This window comes from Protopterus annectens, chromosome 8.part0 (assembly GCF_019279795.1).
Source record: "Protopterus annectens isolate FY-2018-M chromosome 8.part0, PAN1.0, whole genome shotgun sequence".
Classification (NCBI taxonomy): domain Eukaryota; kingdom Metazoa; phylum Chordata; order Ceratodontiformes; family Protopteridae; genus Protopterus; species Protopterus annectens.
Window position 1 is genome coordinate 1,052,571,238 of NC_056741.1, and position 13,692 is coordinate 1,052,584,929.

Consider the following 13,692-nt stretch of genomic DNA (forward strand, 5'->3'; position numbering starts at 1 on the left):
ATGCCTGTGATATCCCCATCATATCACCAGTTGGTCTCTGGAAGGTACCAGTTGTTAGTGTTCTTAGGCCAACACATACCTTGGTTTCCACTGGGATGGGTTCCCCTCTGTTGGTTCTGTGTGTGAGGCGTGGTCTGCACAGCTCAACAATTTTCTGTAGGAGGTCTCTGTCCACTCTATAGTGCTCCACTATCTCCAGCTCATGCAACCCCTGGTAGGTGACCCTGGGCCTGTACACTCTTCTCCATCTCCTCACCATGGGTTGTCCAGCAGCATTTGCATAGTCACCACCCTCAGCATGTTGCATATGTCTCCTTATAACAGCTATGGCAGCCCCTAGCATTTTTGGTCTGAGTGAAGCTTTTTCAGTTTTCACTTCTAATAGCTTACTCCTCTGTTGCAGTGTCTCTTGAGAGAAACATACTGCACTGTTGTTTGCAGAGTTTTAAGTGCTGGACTGGGCTACTGTTCTGCCTGTGTAATTGCCTGCTTCTGATTGTTTTCACCTGCTAGCTCTGCCAGTATTCCCTGCTCGCTTCCTACTATTTCTTCTGCTTCCTTTTTCCTTTCTGTTTCCTCAGAGGGGGAGCGACGAGCATACAAGTGCAAACAAGCTCACAGCGGCTAACACGCATGCACATATGCTTAGACAGACTACAATCTGCTTATCTGGGTTAAAACGCATGCACATCAGCTCAAACAAGCTTACGGGTCTTTATACAGGCTCCTACATGCTTACTCCAGCTTAAATGCACGCACTCACATTTACACGCACGCACTCTATCTTACTCGCGTCTCCCAGTGCGCACACGTGCGCATGCACGCCCAGCAAGAAACTTGGTGTTATCCATAGTGTACACCTTCCATTTCTTGGCTTTCCCATGCCTACTTGTTGACACTCCTTTTTCCATGATGTGTGACTGACATCTTTCTCATGCCACTGTGCTCCAATGAGCTTAATTTCTTTCATACATACCCCCCTGTGATGTCACCTATCTCCTACTCTGTTACTCCCCCTTATCCTACTCCTACACTCCAGGGAATGTGCTCATTTGCTATGTGACAGTGCGATTCACTATCCTACCACTTATTTACATAGGATGGCCTACTAATGCTTAGTTACATGTCTTACACTCAGCTTCCCCCCTTAGCAACCCCTACTCGGTGGCCATGTTGTTTTCGGCCTGCTATTCCCTTACATTGTAAATTCATGCTTTGAATAAGTTTGTGGGTTTTAAATTTTTATTTTTCTGTTTTTTATAGTTCAGCCCGTTTGCACGCGCCGAAAAAAAAATTTATTTCATTTTTACATCGGGGTACGTAGCCAGTGGCCACATATTTGGCCATTGGCATGCTGCCTGGAACATATGTAACCTTTATTTGGAGCTGACAAGGCTCCATTGTGTTATTTGCAGAACGGTATTCAGTTGTCAACTGAGTACATTTCTGCAGATAACACGGCTCTTACATGGGCATGTTTCTGCTTCCTGGATCGCGAAATTACCTCATTTGCATGCCTTTCGGCTACGAGTGAGGTAATTAGCATATCCACACCCTGTCCATGTAAGAGCCATTTTTGGTGCTCTCTTACACGCAAATACAGACTGTTCCTGGATAGCGATGGCTGCATGGAGTCTTACACTACTCTTAGACTCCATGCAAGCCATCATGAATCCTGCCCTATGTGTATAAATGTGCACACAAAATAGATGAAGGGAAAGAGTTCAAAAATATTTTTGGCACACCAGAGCTTGTGGCTCCAGAAATAGTCAATTATGAGCCATTGGTCTGGAGGGAGACATGTTGAGCATTGATGTTATCACATACATTCTCTTGAGGGGAGCTTTATCTTTCCTGGGTGAAACTAAACAGGAGACTGTAGCCAACATCTCAGCAGTTAACTATGATTTTGATGATGAATATTTCAGCAACACCAGTGAACTTGCTAAGGACATAATTTGAAGATTGTTGGTTAAGGATCCCAAAAAAAGAATGACTATTGAGGACAGCCTGCAACATCCATGGATTAAGGTGATCAAGAGGAGAAACATTCAACAAGAGGACAATGACAAGAGATCTGATAGACGACGGCTGAAAACATGACTGAAGGAGTACACCATTGAATCACACTCCAGCATTCCACCTAATAGCACTTATATCAACTTTGAGAGGTACACCAAAGTAATGGAGGAGATCAACCATGCCGAGGAAAGCTTGAAGGAGCTGGAAAAGAGTAAAACACGTTGGTATCTATCTATGAAGAAAAGGAAAACTGGTACGATGAACAGAATGAGAGTATTCGCCAGGACCTGCGACAACTCCATGATGACTTAATGAAGATGCAGTTTATGAAGAAGCAGACACAGGACGACATCAAGGCTGCCCAGTTGTCTGCCTATTCATTGAAGCGTCATTTTGGGAAAATGGAGAACTGCTACGAAGCCCTGGCAAAGCAGGTGGCATCTGAGCTTAAATGGGTGGAAGGACTAGTGAAATCATTTAAGCAGGAAAGGATAGAGTGAAAGTGAAAATATGAGGCTGTGTTAGCTCCAGTTATTCTGAAACTGAAACAGAACGGAATACCACTTATTACTGAGGTGAGCTCAGGTGTAGTCTAGAAGTAAAAATGGACTTCTTTTAATTTACTGTGGCTTTGGGATGTCATAAGAGGATGCTGTCTCATTTTTTTACACAGAATCCATTTAGTTAGAATTTATGCATGATTTCAAACTAAGCAGCTCCTGCTTTTTGGGGTACTGTTTTTGTTGTTGTTCTTCATTTTTCTGTCATGAAATATGACAGGGACTTCATTCATCATATGTAATGTAGCAAAAGCCCTTGCTAATCGGGTTGTCCAGACTGATGAGCTTCATGCTACTCTTGAGCAACTGGGAACTAACATCAGGCAGCACAATGCCAGGGCACTTCTATGGGCTAGGCTTGTAAAGGCTCCAGGGCCATTAGCCTAGTACACACCTATGAACCTATGAACCTATGAACACAATGCTATTTCAGTCATTGTACTTCCACAAGAAGAGATTTGGCTTGTTTATTTTATATATCTAGGACTATATTATACAGTCAAAGTTATTTCATGATCAAGAAAAACAGGACATGTAGCACAGTGTTTAAGCTTCATTCACTCTTGTGCCATAATCACACAACAACAGTTAACATAAATTATCAGAAATTGCTTTATATGTATTAAAAATGTTTTATTGCAAAGGATGAGTCATCTTGAACTCTTAGGAAGGCAGCAGTGTGCAGAAAATAATTTTCTGATTATTGTGGAATGCGCTGAAAGTAAAAGTGTTACTTTTTCATCCTTGATCAAACATAAACATCGAAGATTGAATCAATGCTTTGAGGAAAAGGCATCAGTTGTTAGGTAATGTACAGATTTGTAAGGTAAGGAAAAAAATTTAATTCCTCAGCTGAAGTTCTGCTAAGGAAATAATATGAATTGTAATAGGTTTAAGGCTTCAAATAGATGCTAAATACAACAACTGTAGATAAAGGTACATACTTGCTCTGTATGTGAACACCTGCATTTCTTGTGTTTGTGTTGGGTTACAAGAATGTCTTTGATGTGCAGTACACACATAATAATGGTACAGCTGTTCAAAGAATGGATAGGGAGAAAGAACTGAAACAACATGGCAGAGACACGTTTCAGCCCATATATATAAATTGTTTGAGCTCTGTCCAACTTGGGTAAGAACAGAATCTTTGTTCAACACTTGCTAATTCTGCCAAGCTTTATAATTGTAAACAAACATATTAGTTGTCTGAAGGAAGCATGCACAGTTAGGCTGTAGGCTGTCAGAAATTGTTCTATATGTATTAGAAATGTTTTATTGCAAAGGATGAGTCATCTTGAACTCTTTCAAGACAGCAGTGTCCTTACAATCATTTTCTGATGATGGTGGAATGCACTGAAAGTAACAGTGTTTCATTTTCATCCTTGATCAAACACAAACATGGAAGATTAAATTGATGGTTTGAGAAAAAATCATCTTTGGTTGTTAGGTAATGTACAGATTGTTAAGGTAAAGGAAAAAAATTCAAGGTTATATGAAATTACTGGGAGCATTTGTAAGCTGAATGATGGTATCGGTATTTGGAGAGACATCATATATATTCGTAACAAACGTAATCCATTTCTTCTGTTTTGTATGGGCTGATTATCCATAACTGATCCCCTCCCTGGCTTTTATTATTGAATGATAATGCTGAGTGTAATCGAGACAGTACCTCCATATAAACTTGAACTAGGTTGTTTTTGATATTTCTTTTGTCTCACCCCTCCTCTGCTAGCACTATGTAAATCATTTTATTGACATTTGAGAAACAAAACAATTACTCATGTGAAGTAAGTAACTTTCCTCTGTGTAATTAGAACTATATGATACAACTTTCATAATTTTTTTTTTTATATTAAGTTAAACCCTGTAAATCAGTTTTAAAAAGAATTGCTAGATGCATTGTTGGTCCCTTTCCCTTGCTAAATCAATACTTCCAACACACCGGTCCAGGTAAGGCAGTTGTTCCATCATGCCTGTTTTCAGATCATTTCAAAGTACACAGTGGATAGTAGCTACCCATGGTCCATCAAACATATAATTATTTAATAAATTATTTTACAGTGCTTTAACTTGCTAGTCATATACAGGAGAGAGTGTTCTAAATCTAAAAGGGACTATTTGTAATGAGAGTATTTAACCAATAGAGAATGTAAGGTTCGTAATATGATTTTTCTCTAATCATCAACCAGCAAAGACAGTGCAGCCCAATGCTGGACGTGTCTCTGAACCTGTGAAGAAAGAACTACAAATCTCTTTCTGCTGTTTATTTCTACAGGAGATTAAAGTGAGTCCGAGCATTATGGCAACTATGTAATTCCTATTTCTGTGGCAAAAGTCCTTGTATAACACATGCAGATTTTTGATGGAAAGGGGCCTAGAGTTTACTAATGTGCTCTGGAAGCAGTCATAGTGCTCCAAACTTCTCTTACCACACACCAAGAAGACTATTTTATTCTTCTTTCAAATGTTGTTTTCAGGATGTGAGAGTTGGTTAACATCATTGTGAGTCTTTTAAGGGTAATTGTGTTACAGGGAAGTAAATATAACAATCATAAAGGAAGTGCATAAGCAGAAAATAAAAATAGGGAATCTGACAACGAAAGGTGGAGTCTTTAATGAAATACCCGTCCTTCTCTCAGATGTCAAAGTTTGACTAAATTTTATCTATTTTATAAATAGGTAGGCGGACTGGACTGAGGACCCTTTTCAGCCACAACCCAAGCTGAAATGGGTAAAAAAAGACAAGTTTGCAATATATGAGTTGTAGTATCTACAAATGTGACAGTCTTAAACTTGCAAACAGAACAGCTAAATATACATGGTATATATACAAATAAGTGATAAACTGATTACGTTACACACAGGTACTTACAACATTTCATTTGAAGAAGAAAGGGTAGTAGTATTAGTAGTAAGGTAAGAGAGATGTTAGCTAATGTCTGTAAAGCATTGACATGCATGGTCTATATTAGTTTGCTGAAATGTGAATTCCATGAACACCTAATTATTGACCTCAGTTCAATGAAAAATGCTTCTGCGAATCGTTGAATTTACCAAGGGCAAAGAAGTAGTTAGCCAACTACAAAACTACTCCACTGTAGTGCGATCTCAGAGTTGGTATATATAATTGGGGGGTGTGGGAGAGCAAAGCCCCCCCACTTGAGTAGGTTCACTTTACTTAGATGTTGGTTTGTTGTTCTGCAGAGCAAGTATTTACTTGTCCTTGGTAAATTCAGCGAATTGGATAGGGGTCGATTCAGTGTTCACTGAAATCACATTTCGGCAAACTAATATAGGCCTGACATGTAGATTCATTATGGAATTATTTTGAGAGATCTATTTGGAAGTCATACAGTTTGGTTTTATCTCTTAAATCATGAGAGAGAGAGAGAGATTATTCCATACAGCAATTCCTAGTCTAGAAAAGGGTCTTTCACCTACTGCTGTTCTCACCGATGGTCTGCTCAAAGACACGTTTGGGTTGTGAGTTTTTAAGATAGTAAGTTGGGTGTCTGATTGGGAGTAGGCCTTTGTTTTGGGGAAGGCATTAACTTTTATGTAAATTGTGAAATAGAGAGCCTAACAAATAAGTGGAGATTTTGCTCACTGGAAACCATTTTAGTTTCATTAAATGCAAAAAACAATTAGAGCGAGAGTCAGAAAAAAGGGTGAATATGCAAATGTTGTTTTCAGTAGCTGTAGAATTTGAGTTTTTTAGCAAAATTATCAGCTCAGGACAGGTAGGACTAGCTCAGGAGAAGTAAGACTAGCTCAGTAGAGATAGGGTCAGCTCATGAGCGTTAGGATCAGCTCAGGAGATATAGAATCAGGATAGGTAGGTTCAACTCAAGACTGATAGGATCAGCACAGGAGAGTTGGGATTAGCTCAGGAGATGTAGGAACAGCTAAGGAGAGGTTGGACCAGCTCAGGAGAGGTAGGATCAGCTCAGGAGAGTTAGGTCATATTCTAGCTTAAGTAGAAGAACATTTTTAGCTAGGGTGATTGTAGACAGAATAGAAACAGGGTGGGAAATTCTGTAGCAGAGTTTGAACTGAGGTATGACTTTTTTCACAATGGTATCTGTATTTGAGGAGTAGTCAAGAGAACAGTCATGGGTTAAACCTAGGTCATTGTATTCAGTTACAATGGGTATGATGCTATTTTGGTTATCTGATACTGTAATTGCTAATAATTGCATCAGTACGTGTTGGATTAAGAATATTATTGCAGTTTATAATGGTTTATCTGAGGCTGGGCTAGCCACCCAGCAGTGTAAACCTTGGCTCTAGATGATTGTCACTTTTGATGTCACACCCTGACCCCATGTGGAAAAATGGGAAAAGGGGGGTTTTGATGGATGGATGGATAAACAATTTGTTAATAGAGTACCACTGACATAAATTAGAGAAGGAGGCTTGGGGCTTGGATTGGAAGATGAAGGAGTATTTATTAGATAGACATAGTGTCATAAGCATACACAATGAAGTAGGGTGTCATTGGCATACATAAAGATATTTGTTAATGGAAGTTTGCTAGAAATGGCAATAATGCATAGGGAGAAAAGTGAGGGACCTAGGACAGACCCCTGAGGAACCCCTGTGTTAAGTGTACCAACTGTGGATAGTTGGTTGCTTGAATACACTTGGAAAGTTCTGTTTTCTAGGTAGCTTTGGAACCATCTGATGATATTGAAGCATGAGTTACATTTATCGGGCTTCTGGATAATAATACAGTGATTAATATTTTCAAATGCCCTCATGATATCTATAAAATACCTGCACTGATGGTACCCTTGTTGATGTTATTATGTATGGAGATGGCAGCCATTAGAAGTGTAGTGGTGGCACTGAAAGCATTTCTGAATACATGCCATTTGTCTGATAAAAGACCATAGCTATTTTATGTGCCCACTAAATATACAACATGCAAAGCTAGCTGGTGAATTTTGTTTGTATCATGTTTTTTTTTGACAGCTACAGTGCCGTTTTCTGATCATCAGAAAACAAACGTTTAGCACTGCTGCCTGCTGAGGTACATGCCAGACTCTCACAGAAAAAAACAAAATTGTGACTTGCCTTTCAAATAAAACCATGTGTTCAACTGTCAAGGTCCACTTGATTGCAATTTGAAATTATTTTAGGAAGGTCAATCCTACTCACACTTCCACTATGTAGGGAACATGCTTCTTTTCCTCCTCCTGCACCTGTACTAAACCTTCACCCTTCATAACCTGACATCTTCCTCTCATATATACTCATATCTCAGATTTCTCTATCAGTTAGGTCAGTTTAGATAACTTAACAACAATTACAATATAACTTCTTGCATATTATACTCTTTTTACTTTTATAATCTTAAGGATGCATTGCTAATGTTTGCCTTTGCTTTTATTTTTCATTTAAATCCTATATTGTCTGTATAATGTTATATTTTTGCGTAAGTGTTCATATTGTTAATAGTGTTAAATGTTCTATGTTTTACGGAGCTTTTCTCACTGGACCTCCACTGAAAATTGGCACTTAATGGCCCAATGGACCATATTGGCAAATAAATGCCAATAAATAAATATATAATATAATGCAAACAATATAATATAATATAATATCATATAATATTATATAATATAATAACTACATGCTCATTTCACTTTGGACATAAAAGACAAAAATCCCTTACAAACAACTCCTACCTCTTTGAAGAAATGTCCGCAATGTAATTTCATACGTAGTCATAAGACATATAGTAGTGCCACTTAAGTGTCTGCAGCTAGTTGTTCCTTCTTTGTAAAAGAAGGTATGAAACCACAGCACTCAGCCTATGGAATCAGTACTGCAGCATCACCACAAAGAAAACCCAGGACAACAGTTCTGCACTCTAAACAAGTATGACTCACCTCTGGCACCATTAGCTATAAAAATGCAGGAGATGATCCCAGCAGTGATGGAAAGACCAGTTTGCAGCACTACTAAAAATGGACAAAGATGGCAACATTCCTTGGGGTTCCAGGTGCCACAAAAGACACAAAGATAATTTATGTATAAAAAAACTTTTAACACCACAAAGTCCAGTGGCCGACCAACGAAGATGACTCACAGCAGTTCAAACAGCAGGTTTTATTGAGTGAGCAAAATGAATAAAAACGAAAAGACTAAGCATTAAAGGATGCTTTCGCCAAACACATAGGCATCATCAGAGTCTTGATATACAAAAAACACTACTATGTGCACCATTATAAATACCCCCCTACACATTACTATAGGTTGAAGCAAACCCCTCCCACCCTGAATAAAAAACAAATATATAACAAATGTTTCTTGGTTTAAAAACCCATCCATACATCAAATTTCATTACAATGTATAAACACCACTACAATACATCCATTTTACTCTAAAACTTGAACAATTCATAAATACATAAAACCACATCCTATCACCAATAGTATTCTTGATGTTTAATTAATCAAAGAAATTTATTACAGAAAAAATATATATATATTTATGAAAATATGTAAAAAATAATGAAAATATATATGTATATATGCAAACACAATATATTGTAGGTAGTAATTTCAATAAATTAAATTTTTCAATTGATTTATAACCAATACCTATAACTGCTGAGATCTTAGCCTTAAAATTGGTTTGATGGAGATGTAGTCGTTGAGCCCTGGCGGTCTACAGGCGTCTAACCTAATCTGCCACTCAGTTTCAAGGGCACCAACCTTATTGTCAACATCACCCCCATCCCCTGAGTCAATCACACGGCCAATAATAAAAAACAAAAACTTTTTGAAACACTTGCATTTTGTAGTGTGTGTGTAAAGTGCATTGTGCAAATCCTTCTTCTTAATGGACCTAAGATGTTCCGAAATCCGGTCCCGAAGCCTCCTAATGGTTTTACCCACATAGTAGGAATTACAGGAAGAACAACAGAGTAGGTACACAATATTTTTAGTGCAACAATTGCACTGTCCCGGACATTTGATAGAGTATTTATATCCTTCTACACACACGTATGAACCTTCATAAATGAACCTACACATTCTACAAAAACCACATTTCTTCATATTTGACCTATAATTTCTTAATCTACTCTTTTCTAAAATATCCTTCATATTCTCACCTCTACTGAAAACTACGTTTGGACTATTCCCCAGTATCTTTTTGACCTCTTCACTTAAGGAAAAGTTCCAAACTTCCTTCACTATTTTTATAATAGCTGGTGTCATCTCACTAAATTTCACCACCAACCGTAAATTGTTGTTTTGTTCTTCTTTACTATTCTCTAACACTTCCCTAGTGTTCAATCCACCTTTAAGAATTGGGGCATATCTATCATTTCTCTTCCTGTTAATATCTCTTTTAACACTTAATAATAATTTTAAAGGGTACCCCCTATCAATAAACATCCCAATTAGTTTAAACATTTCTTCTCTATATTCGTCATCTTGACTGACTAACCTAGATGTCCTAACCATTTGGGCTTTAATTAATCCCTTCCGCTGGTGAAATGGGTGGTGGCTATTGAAATGCAATAGGGAGTTGGAATAATTCTCTTTTCTGAAGATGTTGCTCGTAAAACCCCCATCTCCCTTACAAATCAATAAATCCAAATAAGAAATGCTCTCTTCCTTCCATGTAAAAGTGAAGTTCAAAAAGTTAGTAGTTTTTCCCAAGTAATCCACAAATTCTTTTGCTGAGTTTTGATCACCTTTCCATAAAATCAAAATATCGTCCAAAAACCTATTGTACATCAATATTCTTCCCAAATGGTTTTTGGACGCAAAAATGTGTTCCCTCTCCCACGTCAATAAGACCGCGTTGGCAAATAAGGGGGCACACTTGGCCCCCATTGCTACCCCTGACACTTGCTGAAATAGGTCACCTTCAAAATTCAGGAAGTTGTTCCTCAACACTACTTCCATCATGTCTATTAGGAAGTTGGTTTTCTGACCACTGAACAACCCACTTTTTACTATGGCTTCAGAAAATAACTCAAGGCCCTGTTCTTGCGGAATAACCGAGAACAAGTTGACCACATCAATGGTCAAAAAACCAAAATCTTCTTCAACACTACCTAACTCTTTAAACCTTTTCAAACAGTGCCATGAATCTTTTATAATATGGTCGACACCGTCAAATATAGTTTTTAATGAAATGTCTATAAAGGCAGCAATGGGTTCCGTTTTGGATCCCCTTGCACTGACAATAGGCCTATATTCCAGATGATCAACACCCTTGTGGGTCTTGGGGATGCCAAACAACTTCGGTGTTTTTGGAAATTTAACCATCAAAAAGTTAAATTCACTCTCATTAACTGAGCCCTGACAAAGGGCATCACGTAAAAACACATCAATCTTCATGTAGGCCCTATTAATCTCATTTCGTGACACAATTTTGTATGTTTCATCTCTGTTTAACAATGAAGTAATGTCAGAAATATAGTCTGTGTTAGTCGTTATCACTGTGCCCCCTCCCTTGTCAGGCTTCATAAATCTGTATAACCCAGATTTTTTCAACGTGTCCAATAATTCTCTTTCTTTCTTTGTTAAATTGTCATCTATCACGTTGCCATTTTTTAACATTTCTCTCGTATGAGCCTCAACTATCTTCTCAAAACATAACACATCTTTATGAAGTGGAGGCATAAAAGCACTTTTCCTTTTTAATTTACTATTATCTTGGCTAACACAGCCAGCCTGACTTGTATCACTTTTCCCCTTCCCTGCAAAATACATTTTCAGATGCATCTGCCTGGCGAACATTTTTATTTCCACCAATGTTTTTACAGTGTCAGGTCTAAACTTTGGAACAAATTTTACTCCTTTCGAAAATAAATCAAAATAATCATCATTAACATTTAAACTAGTATAGTTATAAATGCAATAATCATTTTTACGAAGGACTTTAAAATTACTACCTTCTTTGATAACATATCCTTTGTTGTCACCATTTTCAAACACGGTGTCTATTTCATAAATACTCTTTTCACACACTTCATCTGTGTTACTGAGTAAACCACTCCACATGTGTTCATTCACAAAACAATCTGTCACGTCCGTGTCACAAACACATAAATCAACATTATTGTTCTTCAGGCAACTTTTGTTTTTAACAACATTTGTACAACAATTCACACTACTTTGCTCATTATTGACCAACTCCCATAAAATAATCTCAGCAGAACTACCCACTTCAATTGTTTCTTCTTCAAATATAAAATCACTCCCCAGGGGGTCCACCTGCACTAATACCTCCCTCTCCTGTTGCTTCTCCCACTGTAACTTTCTTGGTGTTCCCTCTGGTACATCTCCCTGTTGCGCAGCCTCTCTGACCGTCGGGGCTGTTCTTCCATTTCTAAAAAATCATTAAACCTGCCAGACCCTTCATCAACATCATTAACATCATTAAAAACACAAATGGCATTGTTTGCTTCATCCCCCATAGGTTCACTTTCCTCACTAATGTTAAATTCAAACCCCCGGTGTTTGATCCCAGGTGGATATGCACATTTAAATTTGTAATCGACACTATCCCTCTTTAGTTTCCTTTCCTTAGTCTCAGAACTTTTAATAACATACATTTCAATATTTTTAATAGTCTTATCAAAGTTACTTTTGTACTGTTCAAACATTAAATCTGTAGTGATACTCACATATAACAGTTTAATTTCACTTTTAATTTCACTTAGCTTGTGCTCATTGTTCTTTAAAATAATGTCCAACATTTCCAAGCCTGTTCGATCAAACAAGCTCACAAGTTCTTTAAAGGCCTCCGATCCTTCTTCCACACCCATCGGTCGTTTCCAGATTCGTAGCCCCTTTGGAACCTGCTTCAAACCCCTAGAATCACATAAAAACTTTGAATCCAACTGAATGGCCCGATATTTCTTACACAGTTTCTCATAGTTCAAAATCTGCTCCCTCAAACACGGTCTCACATCCGCCATTCGGCTTCTAGCAGCAATATCCGGGATAAATGGTTCATTGAACCAGGAAGAAATGTTAAATTCGTTGTTCAGCTCCTTCGCCTTCGGGTTCTCGGCATCACCTCCTCGTAGTAGGTTCCCCCCTTGGGAACCAGTCGCTCTGGCATAAGTCCTTCCCCTAGTCGGTTGAGCACATGGAATGGTCCCAACAGGGGAATGCAGAGTAAAACATTGAACCTCCGAGTCAGTTGGACTGACCGGTTCAATTAAACTCTCTCCCCTAGAATCTCTGCCGCTATTGGCAACTCCGTTACCAGATTCCATCTCGTAAGCTTGTATCAATTTGTTGACAACCACAGCCAGCTCCTTTAAAATAACCTGCATGTTCATCCGCCAATCGCCGGTAAAGGCCCCTGTACTAGTGGTTTGTTAGCGAAAAAAAAAATGAACAGCACAAACACCCACCAGGGCAGAGTCAATGAAAAAACTTTTAACACCACAAAGTCCAGTGGCCGACCAACGAAGATGACTCACAGCAGTTCAAACAGCAGGTTTTATTGAGTGAGCAAAATGAATAAAAACGAAAAGACTAAGCATTAAAGGATGCTTTCGCCAAACACATAGGCATCATCAGAGTCTTGATATACAAAAAACACTACTATGTGCACCATTATTATTAATATTATTATATTGCGTAAGTGTTCATATTGTTAATAGTGTTAAATGTTCTATGTTTTACGGAGCTTTTCTCACTGGACCTCCACTGAAAATTGGCACTTAATGGCCCAATGGACCATATTGGCAAATAAATGCCAATAAATAAATATATAATATAATGCAAACAATATAATATAATATAATATCATATAATATTATATAATATAATAACTACATGCTCATTTCACTTTGGACATAAAAGACAAAAATCCCTTACAAACAACTCCTACCTCTTTGAAGAAATGTCCGCAATGTAATTTCATACGTAGTCATAAGACATATAGTAGTGCCACTTAAGTGTCTGCAGCTAGTTGTTCCTTCTTTGTAAAAGAAGGTATGAAACCACAGCACTCAGCCTATGGAATCAGTACTGCAGCATCACCACAAAGAAAACCCAGGACAACAGTTCTGCACTCTAAACAAGTATGACTCACCTCTGGCACCATTAGCTATAAAAATGC

General features: G+C 38.1%; 1 pseudogene; it reads left to right on the top strand.

Moving 5' to 3' along the window:
• The first annotated feature begins 1,699 nt into the window (after positions 1 to 1,699).
• Positions 1,700 to 2,522, top strand: LOC122808396 (annotated as a pseudogene).
• Positions 2,523 to 13,692: the final 11,170 nt, after the last annotated feature.